This window comes from Pipistrellus kuhlii, unplaced genomic scaffold, assembly GCF_014108245.1.
Source record: "Pipistrellus kuhlii isolate mPipKuh1 unplaced genomic scaffold, mPipKuh1.p scaffold_m20_p_14, whole genome shotgun sequence".
NCBI lineage: Eukaryota > Metazoa > Chordata > Mammalia > Chiroptera > Vespertilionidae > Pipistrellus > Pipistrellus kuhlii.
The window spans coordinates 45,154,556-45,173,685 of record NW_023425449.1 but is presented as its reverse complement, the minus strand read 5'-3'; the positions used below and the strand labels follow the sequence as shown (position 1 = coordinate 45,173,685).

The 19,130-nt window shown below is 49.3% G+C and overlaps 1 protein-coding gene and 1 pseudogene across 2 annotated transcripts in view; both read right to left on the bottom strand.

Moving 5' to 3' along the window:
- Window positions 1–15,791, bottom strand: part of RALYL (RALY RNA binding protein like) — a 519,639-nt gene extending 503,848 nt beyond the window's left edge. Inside the window, exon 1 of one of the 2 annotated variants that reach the window (XM_045581553.1) lies at window positions 15,636–15,791. The gene's annotated coding sequence lies outside the window, so the exon portion shown is untranslated. The remainder of the gene's footprint in view (window positions 1–15,635) is intronic. The other variant, XM_036437321.2, reaches the window with a different exon arrangement.
- The window catches only part of LOC118718591, an 87,588-nt pseudogene extending 71,518 nt beyond the window's left edge, over window positions 1–16,070 (bottom strand).
- Window positions 16,071–19,130: the final 3,060 nt, after the last annotated feature.

Sequence of the window (19,130 nt, the reverse complement as noted above, 5' to 3'; positions counted from 1 at the left end):
TGAGCTGCCTGGCGGGATTATAGGACTGGTGTCCTTCCCATAGCGGCTGTACAGGGCAAAGTTAATACACAGAATCCAGGAGCCCCCTCACCCCGGAGCTGAGTCTTAGGCTGTTGTGACCTGACCATGTGGCAGGGCACTGAGATGCTGTCAGCCTCCCAGGTGACTCCCTCAGATAGAGGGACCCTGAGTGAAGAGACAGACACCGTCGTTGGTTGAAAACACTGAATGGGAGGGCTGTCCAAGGAGTCACGGGCAGGTCCCCATTTTCCCGATGATGAGAGGCAGCTCACCGAGGTCGGCACACAAAGCCAGTACAGAAGACCAGATCCCTCTGGTTGGAGGGGGTGCCTCCTCCCTTCCCTGGCAGACAGTGAGGCCTGCTTAGGTGGATGCGGGGCCATGGTGGCAATGAAGGAGATGCCCCGTGCCCAGCTCTGTGCTGCTGGCAGGGCAGTGAGCTCTGACATTTGCATGCTATTTGAGGGACATCGGGGAATGTCAATAAGGATCCAGCCACTGGAAGCATGGAACAGAGTGCTGAACCTCAGGGGGAAGGCGGGAGGGAGGGTGGCTGAGAGGCAACCAACCAAGGACCTCGCATGCACATAGGATAACTTGGAGACACAGACGGTGGGTGGTGAGGGCTGGGGCAGGGGGCAGAGGGTAGGGGAGGGTTGGATGGGATCAATGGGTGAAAATGGGACGTATGTAATACTTTCAACAATAAGGATTACAGAACAAACAAAAGACACCTCCTGACAAAGACGTAGTCACCTAATAATATGGTGTACGCACAGGGCACAGTCAGTCTCCAGTCTGAAATCAAAGCAGAACCTGCATAGCCTCAAGGAGTGGGGGCTTCCAGCAGCCACTACGTCTTGATCTAGACTCTCTAGGAGCTAACAGGATTGGTGGCTAAAATCGTCCACCCCCACAGTATGCTAACACATTCATTGCATTGATAAACTTTCTGAACAGTGACCTGGAACTCCTTGATCAGCTCCCCAGAAGCATACAACCTGCAGGCTGTGCTCGCGTGGGGCCCTGGCATCGGCACGGCTGCTGGGACATGAACTGTCACTGCCCCCAGGCCTCCACCCAGGCTCACCCACAGCCATCTCCTCCAGCTCCAGGCAGCACCTCTCCGAGGTCCTCCAAGCTCCTCCTCGTCCCTGACCTTGCCCCAGATCACCCACCGACACCCTAATGGCCTCACTCGAAACACTCCATTCTCACTGTTCTCTAACTGAACATTTAGGCCATTAATTCAATCCTTAATTCAATCCATGCCCACCGAACGGGACTTCCAGTATCTCACGTGTGCAGTCCTGATGGAATAATTACTTTTTCTAATATGAAAAGCACCCTCTTAAAGTGAGGAGCTTTTGAGCGACTGAGTCAAGAGCACACTCCCAGCTCCTCCAGGAGCTCACCTGGTTGTCAGCACCGTGAGCAAGGCCAGAGTCACGCCCAGGCCACCACACACTCAGGCCACATGCACTGAAAGTCCTCACCAGCGGCCCTGGGACCCGGTCACAGAGTATTTCCCAAGGAGCTCAGCCTAGTCCACACCCTTGACAGCCTGAACCGTGTTCCCCCCGATTCGCATGTGCAAGGCCCGGGGTTGGGGATGGGCGCTTGGGCAGGTACTTGGGGTAAATGAGGTCACACGTGTTGGCCCTGATCCAAGGAGAGATGGTGACACCAAGGACGTGCATGCAGAGGAAAGGCCTCGTAAGACCTCAATAGGAAGCAGCTGCCAGAGAGCAAAGGACAGGCCTCTGCCCATCCTGCCAACAACTTGATCTTGGACTTCTGGCCTCAAAAACATGAGAAATTAAATGTCTGCTGTCCCAGGCAGCAGCATGCAGCATGGTGTTATGGCAGCCCTAACAGACATGCCCTATGCATCATGGGATTGCCAAATTAGTTAGCATTTATCATTTACTATTTCTTTCTCCTCTCAGACCACTCTACTTAAGACAGAGTCTCACACACACACACACACACACACACACACACACACACACACAAATGCCTTGAAGTTATAGATTTTTCCTTTGTTCTTTTTATTGCCAACTTAGTGTCTTAGAAAAGCAATGCTACTTCTGTCAACCACCCTGCCCCCAAACATGCATTGAATTCAGGTTCAACACTTCCTTGGACATCAAGGGATATTGAAAAGTCAACCCTCCAGGTCTTAGCGCAACAGCATCTCCTTTAATATATTGTATATGTGCTGGAGGGGGGTGCGGAAACATAAACACTGTAGGTTACAGTCCCCCCAATTTAAACAGATCAATGCTCAATTCCTGCAAAGGGCAGGCCTTCCAGCCCGATGGTCCCCCTCATCCTGTTCATTTCACCTGAGACACTTAGGCTGGCTGGAGCCACGGTGGCGGGCAGTCCGACCTGCCTATTGAGGGTATCCGAGGGCCCCCGCCACCTGGAGGACATTTTGAGCTCAACATGCACCTGCCAGCCAGAGAAGATGCCCAACACCAAAGACAGGCTGCTGTGGACTGACCTGCACCCCCCCTTGCACCTCCTCGTATGCCCCCCCCCCCCCCCACACACACACAGAAAGCTCTCAGGACACACAGAGTGGTAAAGGCTTTCAAGAAATACTTGTTGGATAAATTTTAACACTGCTGAGCCAACTGACCAGATTTTGGGATCGCATTTTAGCAAAAAAATGAACTTCATTGGATGTCAGTTTAAATTCTTAATAAAAAGTGAAAGCTAAAACTGCGACAATCAGAGGGCATTTTAGAAATGTATCTTAGCTAATTTCTAGTAAGGAATGAGATGCCAAAAAGAATTTAAAACATGACACGCACTGAGGCTTCTGACCCTCTGCCACCAGCATGCGTGACGACCCAGCTCCGGAAACGAGGCTAGTTCTGCTGTCCGCGTCCAATACAAACCGGGTTTCCGAGGCCGAGCACAAAAAATGTAGGATACTTAAAGAATAATTTAAATTGATTGCCTGCTGAAACGATCATTTATGACACTGGGTTAACTAAAACATGGAAATGGATCTCACCTGCCTTGCTTTACTTATTAAATGTCTTCGACATGATTCAAAGTTGCACACGGTGGCCTGCCCTGTCCCTCCTGAGACATGATTATCTCTTGTCTCCTGTACATGCTCCTACCAGTCACCTCTGGTCACTGCCCATAGTCACTAGCAGAGTCCTAGTCACCAGGTCACCTGCCACAGCACTGCAGCGCTGTGTCCAAGTCCCCCTTATCTGGTTAATAATGGCCCAGAGCCGTTCACATAATGTCCATGGTTAGTATATTGCTATGACAATTCTGTTTTATCATTGGTTATTACTCCTCTCTCACTGTGCCTAACTTACACATCAAGCTTTGTCAGAGATGTGTATGTACAGGAAAAAGCATGGTATTCGGTACTGTTCACAGTCTCAGGCATCCATGGGGGTCTTGGAACGTGCATCCCGGGGATGAGAGGGGACCAGTGTACATTGTTGTCCACATAAAAAATATAAAAGCGCAGAGACCTTGAACTCATGCTATATGCTTTTATGTATTTAGGTGTTCCTAATACAATAATTTTATTTGTAATTTGGAGTAATTTCAGTATATTCTGAAACAAAATGTATTCTCTCAAACCATGGGCTCTATAATATGTCATAAAATGCACGTGATACAAAGTCACACATTCCTATTACTCAGACCTCCTTCCAGACAACATCCTGTTTCCTCAAAAACCTATCATTGCTGTTCATCTCCCGATTTGCTGTGGGAGCCCCCTCTTCATCTCCTCTGCCCTCTTCCTTGGCCGTCTCGCTATCCCCGCCATACACCGCCTCCGTCTGTTCTCACAGGTTCTGGGCTTTGGACACAATGTAAGTTGAATACAGTCAAGCCTCCCAACCTCCTCCCAACACACTGGAGAGGAGAGGCCTCGCTGTCACGAGTTTCCAAATGCCTTCATGCTCCAGTAACCACAAGCGATCCCTCCTCAGCTGGCAAAGCGCCAGGCACCGCCCTTTCTCACATGCACCTTTCCTCCCCCAAGTAGAGCCAGTTCCTGAGAGAGGTCCAGTGTCTTGTCTCCTTTCCCATCTTTCTACATCTCCTAAACACAGATTCCCAACATACGGATGAACAAAGACATTCTCAAAATTGTACAACTATGCCCAGTGAGAAAAGACGGGGAGACTGAGGAGGACAGGAATGGGCCCTTTGGCAGCAGGAAGGAAAGCACTGTCCCTGGTCCTGCCCTGGGAGAGGCTGGGCTGAGCATCTCTGCTTCTCCACCCTTGAACTGGCACGGGGTGTCATTCCAGGCCTGGTGCGCGGGCTTGGGCTCAGATTTCTGCTCAGCCATCCGAAAGCACAACACGGTTAACATGCCCCATCTCGTCCTGCATCTCCTCCCAGATATCGGTACCTGGCATAACACAGATGCTTCCCGTGTTACAAGACTGGACCAATGTGACCAGGTTTGCCTAGCAGTCTGCTGGGTCGAGCAGGGATGCTCTGCCAGAGGGAAAGGGGGGCCAGCCATAGCCACAGAACAGCTAACAGCAGCCCCCACACCTGTCTGCGGTGCTTCTACATGGCCAGGAAGGTCATTGAAACTTCCGGTCCATGTTTTCAACCTTTCCTTTCTGCCTTCCCCTCTCATTCTATGACAGGTTTTTAAAAACTCCTTTTCTCAAAATTGCACTTTAACTCTCAGCTTCCCTCACAACACGGATGTCTCAACGCCTGCAGCAGCTGCCAGGTGCCTTCCCAAGGTCTAGAATCTGTTCTTAGCTAGACTCTGCTCCACTTTTAAAATCTGAAAATGGAATGTTCTACTCTGACCCAAACCACCATTCCTGCACTGCCCTCACTCCAGTGAAAAGTGAATGTGTCACGAACTTCAGGCTCTGCCAGCCTTCCCTGACTGGGTCCCTTGTCCCGGGAGCTCCCTGGCCAGCACCGGTCCTCCCGGCTTTTCCACAAATGCTCTCTGAGAAAGCCCTCAGCCCACCCGCTGCAGCCTGCTCCTGTCCTGATAGTAACACCCGTGTTTGCTGGCTCCTTCAGACTTCAGACTGCCCAGTCTCCCCCAGTGCTGATGAATGAGACAACAAAGGCTTGTTCATGGGGTCAAGTTCCTCCTCATTGGAATCTCTCTATAGACTCCATTACATCCCCCAAGGCCTGGCCCCAAACCATCCCACCTCAGCTTGAGCTCTCTCTCATCTGAGCGCTCGGAGGGCCTGAGTTGCTCCTGATGGAGGTGTTTCCCACACAGGGCTAAGCGGAGGACTCAGTCAGTTAATGAAGGGACTGATCCATTGCCTTCCTCTCTGAGAGGTGCCGGCCTCTTCTTAGCCACTCATCAGGGCATTCTGGAACTCGCTCTTGAGAATGAAGTCAGTGGCTAGCCTCCTGACTCCCTTTCTCTGTCTTTAACCGGCTTCTTCTAGCTCAACTCAGAAAAATGCCTCTGCTGAGATATGCCTTATCGAGGATCCAAGATGGCTGCACAGGTAAACACCTAACCGCAGCCGCACACAACAAATTCAATAAAATACAACTAAAATATAAAATGGATATTACCCAGAACTACAGGAAAGTCGAATGACTGGAAATTCTGCAACGAGAAGGAAGGAGAAAACCAGAAGGAAAATCAGAGGAGCTGTAAAAGCCTAAGGTACAGAGACATGCTGTGCGCGCATAGAGGAGGGGGAGGCTGAGTGCCTGGCTGGTATTCCCTAGCAGGAAGGAGATAAAAGTTCCGGCTTTGCTGAACCCCAGACCCGACAGGGCTGAACCCCAGTTCTAGGCCAGATCCTGGGGACCCAGGCTCATACAGAGGGAGCCCGGACTGTGAGGCAGAATCCCAGGGGAGCAGTGAAAGGCAGAGCCCCTGGAGGCTCGCACATGGCGTGCAGAGGATGGACTGTTGACTCTGATGCTAGATTGCCCTAGCAGGACGGAGACAAAAGCTCCAGACTGTGCTGAACCCCAGTTCCAACTGCTCTGAACCCCAGTTCTAGGCCAGACCCCAGGGACCCAGGCTCATACAGAGGGAGCTTGGGCTGTAAGTCAACGGATGTTGACTGTGCAGCTGGAATGCCCTAGCATAGGGGTGTCAAACTCAATCAGAGAAGGGGCCAAAATCTAAAATCCAGCCTAAATCGCGGGCCGAATGGTTTACTGAACAGTCATAAACTGTCATTGTGATGGAAACGCAGCGGAGTGCAGTGATGACAGCGCGGTGCGGGCCACATTGCAAGGCCTGGCGGGACGGATTTGGCCCGCGGGCCTTGTGTTTGACACATGTGCCCTAGCAGGAAGGAGACAAAAGCTTTGGACTGCTCTTAACCCCACTTCCAATCCCACTTCCAACTGAACTGAACCCCAGTTCTGGAAACATTGGGGGAGAGACTAGACTGCTTGGTAGCAGGCAAAACTCGAGGGCACTTCACTCTCAGAGGTGCTTGCAGCCAGTACCAAAGGACACTGAGGAACACTGAGACTTAGGAGCCGCATAGGGTGTGGCTGACGGAAGCCAAGGCTGTAGGCTCCACCCTGAAACTCCGCCCCATCCAAGCAGAACACAGAGACTTTTAAGGCTACCAACTCAGGGAAGCTACGAAAATGCGGAAACAAGGAAATAGATCACAAATGAGAGTACTGATTGGAGGAGAGGCCAAGATGGTGGCATGGATGGGTGGTTGGTCTGCCGCTTCCACAACAATTTAAAAATTGAAGCTGCTATGAAGGACATCTATCGTCCAGGGCCATGGGAGGAAGGTGCTGGGTAGTTAATGGTCAGCAATGACATGGTGGTGAGAGCAATGAGGGACCGATGAGGCTCTTGGAATGTGACCAGCTGGAGAAATGGAGGAGTGGTGGGCCTGGAGTGGCCAGGCCCGGAGCAGCAGCAGCCAGGCCAGGAGCAGCCAGGCCCTGAGCAGCAGCAGCCAGGCCTGGAGCAGCCAGGCCCTGAGCAGCAGCAGCCAGGCCTGGAGCAGCCAGGCCCGGAGCAGCAGCAGCCAGGCCAGGAGCAGCCAGGCCCGGAGCAGCACCAGCCAGGCTCAGGGCAGCCAGGCCCGGAGCAGCCAGGCCCGGAGTGTTGTGGGATCAAACCCTGAGTTCAAAATGAAAGGAAAGAAGGAGCCAATTTGGGTACCAGAGTGTTATGTCCGCCATCACAATAGACTCAGAAAAGCTCCTGTGTCCCTTCACCCAAAAGGACTGAGAGTTGCCCAGACGACAGCAGAGGGGGAGAAGAAAACTGAAGGCTACTCAAGGGACTGAGGTGCCAACATGGAGTCATCTGAAGAAATTAAAGACTGAAGTGGAAGCTATTTCTTTAATCATGTTCCTGCTCATGCTAGCATCTGTTAGTTTCCAGTCTTCTGCAAAGTCTTGTGCAGCAAGTCCAAGGACTCTGAGTAAATCTACACCAGCAACAAAAGAGACTCATTTAGTAGCTAGAAATATTAATATGTCCATAATTCTGATTTCTCATTTTGTTGTTTTGCATTGGCATTGTTGTTATTATTAAATAGCCCAAATTTTGCTCTTGACATTCAAGTTTTGAAAATAACATATATAGTTTTTGCATTGGTATTGTTTGCAATTGTTTTTAATTTTAGAGCCCTATTATTGATGTTTAAATTTTATTTTAATTAGAAAAAAAGGGTGAGATGTAGAGAGCCCCCTGAGAAGGCACAAGGACATTCTTTTAATTCTTATCAGCTGAGCCCGAGGGCACTGGCAGAATCCTCTTATCAGTACTGATTTCTTAATCCATGTGCTTGGAATGAGGAACAAATAGGACCTTGACTCACCCAGATCTCCATATGCTAAATCCTGTACCCAAAAATAAGGAGCTTACCTAGATTTTGATGAATAGGATCTGGGCACACCCGAAACTCCTTTGACCTTAAAATCCCTTTTAAAAGCAAATAAAAACAAACAAACAAACAAACAAAACAAAAGAAAACAAAAACACCAAAGGAATTAAAAAACCTGATGAACAGTATCAACTGTTGAATATAATAGAATTAGAGGTATGGAAGGGGAGTGGACTGAAGATTCTCAGGGAAAAGAGGAGTGGGGGGTGCGGGAAGAGACTGAACATAAACTGTGCACCTATGGATGAGGACAATGGGGGGCGGGGAAAGGGCAGAGGGTGGGGTAGGAACCTGGTACAGGGGGAGAAAATGAGGAACTTTTGTAATAATATGAACAATAAAGGTTTATTTAAAAACAAATAAATAAATAAATAAATAAGAAAAATGCCTCTGCTGAGTCCCTCCCTCCTAAGTGCCATGCAGATGATCCTTTTTTTCTAGATATATCTTGTTTTCTAGATAGTCTTTGTTTTACGCCACTGGTCTCAGGAGATCCCGATTCCAAATCTCAGCACCCAGCCGGGCCCCCACATCCCGCTGACCTGTGGACGTGCAGACCTGCTGTCATCTCCCAACCGCCTACCCACCTCCACCTGCTGTATGTCACCCAATCTTCACTGAGAAGCAGGCCCTTTCTCACGTTTCCAGAAAACTACTCAGTAATGAAATACGTCTCCACGCATCTCCAGTGGCCATTAGAAGCAGCACCCTAACGTGATCTCGTGTAGTTACGTGTCTCCTTGGATTTAAGAGCAGATAAGTGAGCTGGAGAAACAGCACATCCAAGTGCAGGCCCGGGAGAAGCCTGCAGTGGAGGTGAGGTCATGTGGGGAGACAGACACCTCTGAGCGGCCGCGATAGCTGGGAACTGGCTGTTCACTTTCCTTGTGCGAAAGACTAATTTTCCACACCAACAGCAAACACTTCCCGAGTGGAGATTACATGCTGTGCGTGCATGGTGAGTAAATGTTTGCCCAGTGTTTCCCGGCCTCTGCACAGCCTGTCGGGCCAGGACCCATCCATTTCCCCGGCCACGCTGCCCACGGCCCCTGCAAACGCTCCCGGGCCACCCCCTCCAGGGAAGATGGGAAGACCTGCCAAACCCAGTCATTTTAAGTAATGGATCTAGAGTAAATACAGAGCCACTGTTTTATATCAAGAGAAACAAAACAAACACGAGGTCAGTTCAGACAGTCCTGCCACTGGCCCCTGGACCTCCTGTGCAGCTTTGAGTAATGACATCTCACTCCTTCTCGGTTTCCTTGGAAATATAAACAGCGGTGATGGCACCAACGCACAGGGAAGTGCAACCGGAAGTGCGGCCATGTGTCACATCAGGGGACCTTGGTCCCCTGCTTTTCCTCTTGCCAGCGTCACAGGCAAGAGCCTTGCCCTCCCCAGCAGGTCACCACCCTCCAAAAGGCCCGGGTCTGTGGTCAGCAAGCACGTGGCTACCCGTGTGCACAAATGTTTTCCCCAGACGCACGGAGTGTGTGTGAAAACAATCGATGCCCCCTGTCCCAGCTTAGACCAAGTAGTCCACTGTGTCATTCTTAAAAAAGAGGATATTAATGAACATGTTAAATGTAATTTTATGGAATGGATTTTTAAAACTTTTTATTTTAGCGGACTATTTGATTTCAGAGAGAAAGAGAGAGGGAGAGATAGAAACGTCAATGATGAGAGAACCATTGACCGGTTGCCTCCTGCACGCCCCCTTCTGGGGATCGAGCGCACACTCCAGGCATGTGCCCTTGACCGGAAGGGAACCGTGACCTCCTGGCTCATAGGTGGACACTCAACCACTGAGCCATGCCGGCCGGGCATGAAATGGATTTATGCAAATGAAATCTCCAGTGTTTCGTTAGAATGCTAGTGCTTAGTGATGGCTCCGGTGCCTCCCAGAGACCAGGACAGGTTCCCACACTCCCACTGCACATGCCGCCTTACACATGCCCAGAGCAAGTCTGGAAGCCCAGCCCACTGTGGGCTTCATGGACAGGCAGCTGGAGGACTGTGTCCTAACCAGCAACTCCACTCCCCTCTGCCCTCTCCGCGGCCAGGAGAGCTTAGAACAAACTGCACTAGCACCTCACCCTTCCCAGCATTCGTCCCAGAAAAACAGCGAGATAATGTAAAGACAAAGAAAGAAACAAACATTTATGGCAGCACTGGAAAAATACAAAATCTATTTCCCATAATGTACATTTGCTATTTAACAGAAGTCTAACAAAACAAACGAGCAAAACAAAAAGTAAATCCCCCGATACTTTCTTCAAAAATAAAAAAGCTGCCGAAACCGGTTTGGCTCAATGGATAGAGCGTCGGCTTGGGGACTGAAGGGACCCGGGTTCGATTCCGGTCAAGGGCATGTACCTTGGTTGCGGGCATATCCCCAATAGGGGGTGTGCAAGAGGCAGCTGATCGATGACTCTCTCTCATCGATGTTTCTAACTCTCTATCTCTCTCCCTTCCTCTCTGTATAAAATCAATAAAATATATTAAAAAAAAAACACACAAAAAAACAAAAAACAAAAATAAAAAAGCTATGCGAATAAGCAAGACTACTAAAATTGGCAATAATTGGGTAGATATATGTATTCTGCAGGAAAATTTAATAATGTAAAGGAGAATTGTGAAAAATACAATATTTACATCATACTGGACTTGCTAAATGTGTAGCTAGCTTGGTTATGTTCAGAAATTAGCTATTACTTAAGTTTATATCACAGTTACTGTTCTCAAATCATGGTGGTGGGAAGTCACTGTACTCCTTGTCATTAATGTGAATGCTCATGTTGCCATTGTCAATTGCATTTTTTTAAATCACGCTGAATTAATTATAAAAAGTGCGATTTAAAAAAGATTTGGTCAGTATAAATAGCAAATGATAATAAATAATAAGGAAATGATAACAATAATATTAGGATTAGTGAAGATTTTTTACAATTAGTTTTTTGTTACTTTCCAGAGCCTGCCAAAGTAGCTTAAAAAATAAAATTCATGAGTAACTCAGTTCTTTTTATGCACAAAATATGATTTCTTAATGGTAGTGTGATAAAAGAAGTGACCATATAACTGTGTGTTTAAGTTTTTAAAGTCACAGATAATACCACATAAAAGGAAAGTGTTTAAAAGCCAGAGAGGAGAATAAATTAAATTGTAATTGAAATATTTTCTTCAATTTCCTGTTGATCATGTGAACAACCCTAACCATCCACCTCTCCTCTGCTTCCCAAGCCGAGTTGAGTTTGTTTGCATGCGCAGCGCACTTAGTTACTTCCGGGGCAGTGAGCAGTGAGCAAGGAGACCCACTGGCCCAGCAGGTGCTTTCCGGACTGTGGCTGCCTCATAAATGGCCCTGTTAGTTAAGCAAAGTGACCTGCAGAGCATACAACTCTCTCAGCAAGGACGACACACACATTTTCGGTGTATTAAATCTATGTGCATTATCTTTCAATTTCATTATGTTTACATTTTAAAGGTACCATATTTTGCATATATTATAATTCTTTTAACCACTCGCCTTTCATAAAAATCAGAGAACACCAACCAGCCATCTTTTCAAAAAATGCAGTTTATCTTTTGTTAACATGAGTGCCTTCATAAGTGTGTTTCAAACTCACTTGTCTAAACGCATTTCAGCTTCATGGCTGCCACGGTACAAACCAGCGTGCTACGACCATGGAAGGATACATATAAAAATAACTAAATGTTTACATTTATTGATGAGCATTTCTTCATTTAAAAATTATTGGACAGACCAAGCATTCTAGACAGGACTTGGATGAGAGTTTCCTTTCTCTGCAATGCTAAGGCTGGGGCAGATACTGTGAAATTAATTCAGTAATCCAGGATTTTTTTTACGTGCCAATTTTGGCATGCCGTAAAAGTTCCTGGAACAATTTTATGCTTCCAGGACATTTAACAAGTTGCTTTAAGTTTCTGATTCTTTCTTTACGGAAATGCAGATAATACAATACTTGAGGTCAGTTAGTGGTCCACCAGCCAACTTAACTTACATTTTCTTTCTCTCTCCTCCCACCTTCCCCTCCCAAGCCCTCTCTCCCTGCAAAATATATTTTCTTTCCCTCTGTAAGCATTGGAAATTATCCACATGACGAAGTTATCCGGAATCACTGGGTGTACTGCTTGCTGAAGGAAAGAACAGGGCTGCTTCCCATGACAAGCCAGCAGGCGGTGCTAACTGCAGGGGGCTGCACGCAGAGGTTTCAAACCCAAGAACTCACAGATTAAGAGCCGTAGAACCACCAATGTGATCCACGGAGGAGTAAACCTCAAAGACTGGAATGTAACAGACAGCAGTGTAACCGAGCATATTCTATGGTGCCTGACAAGTGTTCAGTGGAAACAGAAGCTGGCCACAGGTTCTTAGTATGGTTTTTACTAAAGATTCCAAAGCCCTGGCACATATGTGTTCCCACGGTAAAGCCCTATGAACACCTCCCTCCCCCGATCCCCCGATCCCCTGATGGTTTTTATCTCATTGGGGTGCTTGATACAGTACAGCTCAACTCTGCCCCAGCTGCGAGAGACCTCTCAGCCCCCAGCGCCCACAGGGCAGCATCGGCCTCAGTGGTGATTCTGGTTTCAGGACTCAAGCTGTTTCTTTCCCACTCAGTCTCTCTGTTCTAAGATCCTAAAGGATCTACCGGGCCTGCAACCTGTGAAAAAAGTATTGCACACATGCAGTATCTTGCACTTTTAAATAAATGAGCATCTCTACTTATACACATTATTATGGGGGGGGGGGGGGGGAGCATGGTTTCGAAAGCCAGAATGTTGCAAGTGGTTTTTTAAATGCTTCTGTAAGTTGTTTAAATCAGATGAAAGATCCCGTTTTAATAGTGTGCTCGGGGCACAGCACGTATGCACAACCATCTCCACTGGCGGCTGGTTCACCTGGGATCCCAGTCCCAGCCTCGCTCTCCACTCTCCGCGTCGAGGGTGGGAGTCCACAGCTGGACATGACCTGCCTCCCTGCTACAATGCAACAGGGCTCTCTTCCAGAGAAAGCTGCATGAAGCACAAACACAGCTCACACCGTGACTTCCAGAGACCTCTGAGGAGGCAGTGCATGGTGAATAAAGAGATATCTAGCACTCTGATATTACATCAAACTTCGATCTTCTGCAGAGATATGGCCATTTGCACTCCTAACCCGATTAGCGTCAGGTGTAAAGAAATACAGGCATAAAACTTTTCATTCCACAGCTCAGGTTATAGACTTAGATAAATAATTGGCTTGAAAAAGCCATCATGGGTTATTAACCCTTTGTGACGGGACCTTCCAAGTGTTGGGGTGAGTTTTTAAGTCTATTGATAACATAGAAGAAAACTAAGTCTGAGAGATAAATTATTTCACTTGCTTCATTTTCGTTTTAAACGAATACAAATTACATACACACGATGAGCTTAAGCTGGACTTTTCCTTTTGGAAAAAGAAAATAAAGGCTTCAAAAAGCAAGTCCTTTAAATACCAGCCAACCTCCAGATTTTAAGATTTCAAGTACACATGGCAGCATTATTTGGACAGCAAGCTTTCCAGCAGATTCTGTCACTGAGTTTAGTGCTGAAAAGGCTTTTCATTACCAACTGGTTCCTCTCCCAAAAGTCTTATACTGGAAGCGTATCACAGAGCAGTCATAAACTACCACCAACTCCACAGAATACCCTCAACACTAAGTATCGCTACCAACACAATCCACACCACAGCCAACCCCTACCTGTCCTGCTGGTTCTCAAAGGGAAGCTTTGGCACCACAGTCAGGCAGCTAGGAAGAGTCAACAAGGCTTCTTTACACCGCAAGTGCTGGGGACTTCTGTGCCTTAGGGAGCGGATTCATTAACACAAACTGTTTCATCCTCAAAGTGATACCCAATTGCGCATCATGGAAAGTAACTGTGTCCCCATCCCCTGGAAGACACCAGCAAGTCCTGAGCACCCGGAGGCGCCAGAGAAAGAAAGCACAGCCGCTCCCAGACAGCAACACCCTTCGGACCCGGAACCCGCCACCAGGCTGGGGAAGACCTGCCTTGTTTACTCCTGGCAAAGAGGAGGAACGAACGCCTGGGCTGGTGCCATCCCCTCCGGACTGGAGGTCCCCAGCGCCTGGCCCTGTGGCCGGCCGCCAGCCCCTCGGGAGAATGCCGCCTGGATGCGCCCTCCCCACTTCCCGGGACTTCCCAGGGGTCTCCCAGGGCCTGCGAGCGCCAGGGCCCCGGCACAGGGGACTTACAGGCCCGGAGCGCTGGTCCCGCCGCCGCCCACCGCCGCCTCGCAGCCCGCCGCCCGCAGACCTGGCGCCGCCGGGAGGCTGAGCTCCGCGCATCCAGGAGGATGGAGGATGGAGGCAGGGACCTCCCCGCCGCCGGGCTGTCCCCACCGCGGGCGCGCGCAGACACGCAGACACACACGCACACATACATACACACACACATACACATTCACACTCACACACACACACACACATACACACACACTCACACACATACTCATCACACACTCACACACACACACACACACAGTCACACACACAGTCTCACACTCTCACACAGTCACACACACATACACACACACACACCCGCACACACACACACTCACACACACACACACACACAGTCACACACACATACACACACTCTCACACTCACACTCACACACTCTCACACACACACATACACACACTCACACACACACCCACACTCACACACACTCACACTCACACACACACACACACTCACACACACTCACACTCACACACACTCACACACACACAGGCACACACACTCACACACACACAGGCACACACACGCACACACTCGCGTCCTCGCCAGGACCGGCGCTGCCATTGCAAACCCGGGAAGGCCGCCTCCGAAGGGACCAAGTACCTGCTCTCTGCGAGCTGCTCAGCTGTGCACTCCATCCTCCGTTGACAAGGAAACCAAACCGCACTTCATTTTTTTTTCCAGAAAAACCTTCCACTGCCATCATTTGAAAATTGGTATAAGGAAGGGGAGCGGCGGGGCAGGAAGAAGGGGGAACAGAGATATAGATATCAGGATATCTATCATAAAATTATCTCGGGATTAAAAAAAAAAAGCCAAGTGTGCAAAAGTCAGGGTTCATGTAAAGGAGGGGAAAAAGTATTTTGCTTAAAAATCATCCCAGTCACCAGCTGCAAGAAAAGTTTCACGTTATCAATGGGTTTCAAAAACAGGGAGAAACGAATTCGTTCTCGCCGGCTGCAAAAAGGGCACCGAGAAAAACGGAAAAGGAACGCCTCTGCTCAGTGGTTTGCGCCGGGATCGCACAACCACGAACTTGCAAACACTGCGTAAAATCCCACCTAGCCAAAAACCTCCTCCGAAAAGAGCAGGCGGAAAAGGAGGTAGGAACATGCCGTTAAAATATTTTCACCAGGGGAAAAACGGGCACCACACTTCACATCGCTCTTCCCAGAAAACCAGTTGCACATCTCCCGGAGGCGCCACGCCGCGCGGCCGCCGGCCCCGGCCCCGGCCCCGCGGCCACGGCCCGGCGCCGCCAGCGGGACTTGGACTCAGCAAAAGGCTCCACACCATGGCCTCCGGGTTCCCCGACACAACCAATCATCAAAGAAGTGGGGGAAAAGAAGAAAAAAAAAAACAAAAAACAAAAAAGGACCAAAAAGAAAAAAAAGAATAGGACAAGAATGCCACTGAGAAGGTACTCACCGAGCGGGAGTAAAATGTTGGAATAAAAAGAGATTTGGGGTAAAATACAGTATGGCGGTGGGAGAAGGGGTGAGGCGCGTGTTTCTCCGGATCTCGGATCTTGACCTCGGATGCGGACACGTGACGGAGCCGGCGGGCGGGCGGGCGGAGGCCGGGCTGCGGGCAGAGCCGCCGGGCGGAGGCGGAGCGGGCTGCGCCGCAGACACGGGCCCGCGGGGCCGCGCACAGCGCGCGCTCGCCGCCGGTGAGGGGGGGGCGGGGGGCGGGGGGGGGGAGCCGGGAGCGGGCCGCCTCCGCTGCCCCCCGGCGCCGCCGCCTGGCCGCGGAGCGCTGTGCGGGCGCGCGGGCCGCGGACACGCCTGAGAGGCGGGAGCCACTTGCTGCGCCCCGAGAACTTGCTGCCGCCGCTCCTCCGGGGGCACCCGCCGTCCCCATGTGGCTACCTGCGCGAGCGCCTGGTCAGAGGCTCCCAAGTTTCTGTCCGCGCCCCCCGGTCCCCGGTTCCTCTCCCTGCTCCCTCCCCTGGATCTGCGCTCCCCCTCCCGAGCTCAGGGAACCTGGCTCTGGCGACACCGGGGCGGTGCCGCGGGCAAAGCCTCCCTGGATCTCGGTCGCCATCAAAGCCCCGGGTGCAGGGCATCGCGCCGCCGCCGCGGAGAGGGGCGCTGGCAGGTGGGGGACCCGCCGTGCCCCCTCAGGGCCCTGTCCCGCGCCCCCTCTACGGGCTCACAGCCGGGGTGGGGCGTGCACCCCTCCCCGCGGGGACCGGGCATTGTCTGGGCCGCGCGCGCGCCGGCCTCCGGGCTCTTCTAGAAGGCTCCAGGCCGGGCTCCTGCCTGAGTCCGGCTCAAGTTGTGGGCTGGGGGGCCGGGAAGTCGGGGCCAGGGGCCGGGGACAGCGCGTCCTTTGTGTGAGTCCAAGGATGTTGGAGAAGGGAGAGAGCGGTCGTCGGCGGCGAGGGGGGCAGCGCTCCAGGAGGGAGCAGCCAGGTGGGAGGTGGCGGGTATCCACCTGGCGTCTGGCGGAGGCTGCCTGTCCCTGAACAAAGATGCCATCAGCCAGGCTCTGAGCCTCGGGATGCTTCCACTGCCTGTTCAAGAACCTCTCCTCTCTCTGGCAGGGAGCACATCCATTTTCTTCTTTTCTGTGCGGTACCCACAGCAGGACCATCTCCTCTCTGTGCTGCTTGAGGCAGGGGTGTGTGGCACTAATTGCATCTCCGTGTTTGAGAGCCAGACACTAGCACAGCTCCAGTCCCCACATTGCTGTCTCCCTGTTCCCGAGGTTGACATTTAAGAGGAAATGTCTCCCAGTGATGACCTGCCCTGGACAACTGTGACAATTAGGTATGCAGCCGCTACAGAGAGCTCAACAGCAAGTAGGTTTCTCAAACATTCTGGTCCGAATCCATTGACCCAATACAGTTGTAATCCACAATTTAAACAAAAGAGATTTAAAACGAGCACGGAACTATCATTAAATATTTATTTTGGTGGGGTGCCAGCCCTGCAACTTATTATCCATACACTGTGAGGGCTGCTGAGGAGAAATGCCTCTGAGGAAGCGATTCGGTGCCTTCTGAAGCCTCATGGAATTCTGTCCGGAAGCCACTGGGTTTGAAGCTGCATAACACAGATCAAGTGCGCCTTTCCAACAAGCGAGGCTGCTTCTTAATTTTTTCCAATAAGATCTCTTCACACGTCTTTTTCTTCTCTGAGTCATGAGTTAATTTTTCTATCATGAAACCTTAGTCTGTTAAATTTTCCAAATTTTTCTTTTCATGTAAAAGACGTCTGATTCCAATCTTTGTAAGGAAAGAATGATGCTAATGTGCATTTTTCTCATCACTTCCCTCACCACAGGATTCACATGTGAGCCACCTCCCCTAGAAATGGGTGCTGCACCTTTGGGTTAGGCAGGGACCAGTGTCAGAGACTGACTTCAGAAGAACTTGGAAACAAGCTGTTAGATTGCTCTGCAGAGGCGGCTGGCAGCCAGCTCAGCAAGGCGGGCTTTATTATTCAATAAAACACTCCCCTGTACGTTAAAGGCAGTTCTGCTGGGGAAAGGGAAGCAGGCATCAGCGTCTTCCCTGCACGTTCCCTCTCCTTACGTAACCCAGCACAGTGCTCACCATGGGCCAGTAATGCGTTTCCAGCGCGCAGGTCTCCTCCTCTGGCTGGGGCTGCTGCACCCCGGAGTCAGCAGCTACTACAGTAGTTCAGGGCACCAGGATGGACTGGCACAGCTCTCATCTCTTTGTGTCTGCTGCAGAGCAATGTGTCCTTCAATTCATTTTACAGATTAGGAAAATAAAGTCCAAATTAAAAAAAATGCTGCCAAGGATTCCATTATTAGTACTTGTTAGAGATGGATTGGACCCAGATTTTATCTAGTTTGACAGTTAGAATAAAATATCTAAAAAAAATACATAAAGGATGCTCAGTGTTTTCAAACACTGCTATTGATGTCAATGAACAAGTGCTCAATACTCTAAGTAAGTAGATGTAAAATACGTTTGTGGGAATCGATTTAGCTGTATTATTGACCACAAATAACAGTAGCAATACACATATCTTCACTCACTTTTTTAATTTTTTATTTCATGGAACACAAGGAGAAGAAAATAAACCTTCAAAAGCCAAGATAAAGGGGTTCATTTTTTTTTTCTTTAGCAAAAAATCTGCAACACATACATGGTGGCCACATGCTTCTGGCTGCATCCCCAGGAGTCAACCACAGAGACTTTTTAAAACCAGTTTGCAGCCTAAACCGGTTTGGCTCAGTGGATAGAGCATCAGTCTGTGGACTTAAAGGTCCCGGGTTTGATTCAGGTCAAGGGCATGTACATTGGTTGCGGGCATATCCCCAGTAGGGGGTGTGCAGGAGGCAGCTGGATGATGTTTCTCTCTCATCAATGTTTCTGGCTCTCTATCCCTTTCCCTTCCTCTCTATAAAAAATCAATAAAATATATATTTTTAAAAATAAATAAAACCAGTTTTCAGCGTGAACTTTCGCTCTCCATTCTGAGTTCGCCTTGGAAGATTCATGACTGAGAAGTAGAGTGGATTTAAGTAAGGCAAGTCAGTAACGCCAGCTGAGGAATTATCTGTTTTGAAATCTATGCTACCTAATTTCCATGTTTTTCATTAGAAGATATTGAGGATACATGAATTATGTGTGTGTATAAATAAATATTTTATTTGTGAATATATACTTAGAAACCATGTCACAATATCACAGGCCCAATGTATGCTTTCACAATCAATGCCCTCATATCATTTTCTCTTGTTTTGCTTGACAATTTTTTCACAACTTAGTGATTTTAATTTTATTTTTCATTGAATGCTCTGTCCTTTGCTAGAAACATACAGTACTTATAATTCTCTCTTTTTTTTTTAGTTTGCTGGGTTTCCTTTACTTTTTCTAATATTCATATTGGAGGAACTGCAAATATCAAAACTCATCAAAGAATTTTTACAAATTACCAAAGT